This window comes from Otolemur garnettii, unplaced genomic scaffold, assembly GCF_000181295.1.
Source record: "Otolemur garnettii isolate 467f Iridium unplaced genomic scaffold, OtoGar3 scaffold00292, whole genome shotgun sequence".
Classification (NCBI taxonomy): domain Eukaryota; kingdom Metazoa; phylum Chordata; class Mammalia; order Primates; family Galagidae; genus Otolemur; species Otolemur garnettii.
The window spans coordinates 444,823-449,340 of record NW_003852687.1 but is presented as its reverse complement, the minus strand read 5'-3'; positions in this window follow the sequence as shown (position 1 = coordinate 449,340).

The window sequence follows — 4,518 nt, the reverse complement described above, 5'->3', positions numbered from 1 at the left end:
TCTAAGTTATCTATTATACTCAAAATAGTAGCCATGGAAAAGCAGACTGTTAACTCCTTAGCCCATTTCTTGATAGATATGGAAACTGCTGTGTGGGGAAAAGGTTGATTGTTTGCCTGCTCTCTGCAGCCTCAGGCCATCTGGAGTCAGTAACTTAATCTTGCAAAACCACAATTTGGAGGTCCTTAAGACATACCAGTGACGTGCTTACATGCCCTAGCCTCTTGAGCACAGGAATTTTACCTCCTTGGTGCCAGGTCAAATGGAGTTCTGCCTCAGTTTCTCCTGAATTGTGCCAGGCAAGATTTGCACATGCTCGCTCTCAGAAATGGCAGAGGCAAAGACCTATAGGCTTTTTGCCTATACTCCTGAGCACAACACTACTTGCTGGGATTTTTTTTGAGATAGGGTCTCACTCTGTTGTCTGGGCTAGAGTGCAGTGACCTCATCACAGTTCATTGCAACTTTAAACTCCTGAATTCAGCAACCCTCCTGCCTCAGCCTCCTGGGTAGCTGGACCTACAGGGGTGATTCATGATGCCCAGCTAATTTTAAAATATTTTTGTAGAGTTGGGATTTTGCTATGTTGTCCCAGTTGGTCTCTAAGTCCGGCTTCAAGTGATGCCCTTGCCTTGGCCTTGCAAAGTGCTAGGATTACAGGCATAAGCCACTGTGCTGTCCCTTTGTTGGAATTTTAGTTAGTTCTTAGATTGTGCTCTTTCAGGAATCTCTACTGTCCCTAGCCTTGAGTAGGGGGTGATAGCCAGATGCCTGTCCTAGGTGTGAGGCCTCCATCAACCCTCCCCTGGTTGTGTCTAGGGAATGGCAGTTAGGCCCAGGATCTGGCCCCTGCCATCAGGGATGGTTGTGGGACCTGATCTGGCTCCCCTGGGATTCTGGTCTCGTTGCCTCCTCCTTCTTTGTGTGGTCTTGTGTGCAGGAGTGAGGCCCTGCTTTGCTGGAGCCGTTTTCCTCTATGAGGGAAGCCAGCAACATGGGAATTAGGGCAGAGAATCCTAGAGAATTGGGGCTGGGGCCTCTGGGTACAGGTGGCCCTGGGTACCCCACATCTGCATTCCCAATTATGCAAGTCAGTTATTCCCTCCTTGTTTGAGGCCATTTGAATTGGGTTTTCTCTGACCTGCAGAACCCCTCACTGGTGTGTTCTGTAACAAACATCCACACACATACTCTGGAAGCACGGTGGGAGGGGCTTAGCAGTCCTGCCCCAGCCCCAAATACTGCACAGAAAAGGCCGAGAAATTCCATTATAGAGACACAACTAAAACTGTTGGAAATAACAAGGCACACACACACGACTCTTGCACAGTTTAAGTGCACATTTCACAAATGAATAATGCATTCCAGAAGTCATTTGGAGAATAGCTCCTATTTCCAGGAATGGTGGGCTAGGATAGAGGATAGCTGCGAATAAACAGGTGGAAAGATACCACGAAATTCCTACCCAGAAGGAAACTAGTGTAATTGTATTGATACCAAACAAGAGGAACTTTAATGCAAAGGACATCATCTGAAATAAATAAGGTTATTTTATACCAATAAAAGTTTATTTATTTACTTATTTATTTTTAATATTTTTTATTAAATCATAACTTTGTACATTGATGCATTTATGGGGTTCAGGGTACTGCTTCAATATACAGTGTGAAATGCTTACATTGAACTAAGTAACACATCTGTCACAATTATACTCATTTCTTAATAGTTTTGAAATGTATCATTGCATCATGAACTTTAGGTGAGGTCCTCCCAAATATTCTCTCTCTTCCCATATGCCCCCTCCCCTCCCCTCTTTCTCATCTTCCCTTCTACTTTCTGGACTATAGATACATTTTGCCATTCGTATGAGTGTGTAGGTGGTTATATATGGATTTTATAGTAGTAGAGAGTACATTGGATACCTTTTCTTCCATTCTTAAGATACTTTACTAAGAAGAATATATTCCAGCTCCATCCAGGTAAACATAAAAGATGTGAAGTCTCCATCTTTTTTTATGGCTGCATAGTATGCCATGGTGTACATACACCACAATTTGTTAATCCATTCATGGGTTGATGGGCACTTGGGCTGTTTCCACATTTTGGCTATTATGAATTGGGCTGCACTAAACATTCTGGTGCAAATGTCTTTGTTGTAAAATAATTTTTGATCATCTGGGTATATACCTAGTAGAGGAATTGCAGGCTAATAAAAGTTTAATTCCAGCAGGGAGCCAACAGTTTTAAATTTTATACACTGAATAATATAGTCTCAAAAAATATAAAGCAAAAAACTCAAACTACAAAGACATGTAGAGAAATTCACGATCCCTAGGGAAGAATTAAATTTCTGGGCAGACAAAAACTTTTTAAAAGGCCAAGTGCGGTGGCTCACACCTATCATGTCAGCACTTTGGGAAGCTCAGATAGGAAAATTGCCTGAGTCCAGGAGTTCAAGACCAGCCTGAGCACATACTGAGACTTCATCTTTATAAAAAATTTAAAAAGCAAAAATTAGCCAAGTGTTGTAATGCACACCTGTCAGCTACTCGGGAGACAGAGGTGGGAGGATTGCTTGAGCCCAGGACTTTGATGTTGTAGTGAGCTATGATTATGCCACCATACTCTAGTCTGGGCAACTGAGTGAGACCTGGTCTCAAAAATATAAAAAAAAGACTCGGTGCCTATGGCTCAAGTGGCTAAGGCGCCAGCCACATACACCTAAGGTGGCAGGTTCGAATCCAGCCCAGGCCTGCCAAAACAACAATGACGGCTGCAACAAAATAAAATACCCGGGAGTTGTGGCAGGTGCCTGTGGTCCCAGCTACTTGGGAGGCTGAGGCAGGAGACTCGCTTGAGCCCAGGAGTTGGAGGTTGTTGTGAGCTGTGATGCCACAGCACTCTACCCAGGGGGCTAGCTTGAGGCCCTGTCTGAAAAAAAAAATCAATAAATAAGGAAATACAAGATTGGAATATAATCTTCATAATCAGGCTGACCCAATGGATTTATATATAGAACATTGCGTCCAGCAGTTTCAGAGTGTCTATTCTCTTCAGAACAAGAACGAACAGGTAACATTGACAATAATAAACCATATATTGGCCTATAAAACAAGTCTCTATAAAGCAAACTATAAAAGACTAAAATGATTCCAAGTATGTTTTGTAAACATGTAAAATAAGACTAGAAATTGACACTAAAAATATAACTGGAGGGCGGCGCCTGTGGCTCAAAGGAGTAGGGCGCCGGCCCCAAATGCCAGAGGTGGCAGCTTCAAACCCAGCCCCGGGCCAGAAAACTGCAAACAAACAAACAAAAAAGTGTATATATATATATAACTAGAATATCCTCATATGTTTGGAAATTAAAAAGTACAAGGACTGCTAATGAAGCCCACAGTTAGAGAATTCAAGAACTAGGTAGCATTTGAAACTGCACAATAGTGAGACTGCTATGTACACAGTGGGACTCAGATAAATCACTACAGAGAGTGAAACTGGTCACTTTAGACTTTAAAGGCTGAAATGAATGAGTTAAGGATATACCTTGAAGTCCAAAAGAAAAGAGCAAAATAAATGCAAAGAAAATAGAATGAAGGACATCAGAAAGATCAGAGCAAAAAACTAATGAAATACATAAATATTCCATGGGATGATAAGCAGGAAAGCAGAGAGTTGTTTATAATGCTATTGAAATTGAAAAAGAGCTGGTGAAATTATCAAGAAAAAAGAAAGAAGGTACCAATCACCTATCCTGGGAATGAAATGATACATTTCGACACATCCAGAATCCCTACAATGCAGAAGCTATTATAAACACCAGTATCCTAGGAATCTGAGATAAAGTGAGCACATTTTAGAAAAACCTATATGAGCACATGTATTTAACTCGATAATAAATAAATTGCAAATTTTCAAAGCCCTCAAAGGCCTCAGAGTCAAAAACCTTCTAACAAAGATAATTTTTCCTCCAGACCTCACTTTATGAGTCTGACATAGCCTTGATTGCAAAACCGGATGACAACAGTCAAAGAATAATATTATGGCTGAACCCCACTCAGGAAAACGAATGTGCATTATCTAAACGAGACACCGTCACACTGAATCCCGCAGTTCCGCCCGTAACACACGCAGGATGAGTCTGGAGGCTTAACGTCAGAAACTCTGGATTATGTGCAGCATTACAGCTAAAAGAGAAAAATCATGCAAGCATGTCAAAACGTGTAGAAAAACCATTGAATAAAATCCAAGAAGTGATTGAAAGAAAAATTAGCAAGCAGGGGATGGAAGAAAACTTTCATAACAGGTGAAGGTCTCTTTAGCAATACTTATATCAGACATCATGGCTAGTCGTGAAATGTTTAAAAGCATCCTATTATTACTGTAATGGGATACTACCTGCTGTGCTATGTATGTGGTATTGGGGCTACCAGCCCAGAGTCAGGGAGAATGGCAAGGGAGAAAAGAGAAAAATATGAGAATTGGGAAGATAGTAACAGAACCATCACGACTCACGGG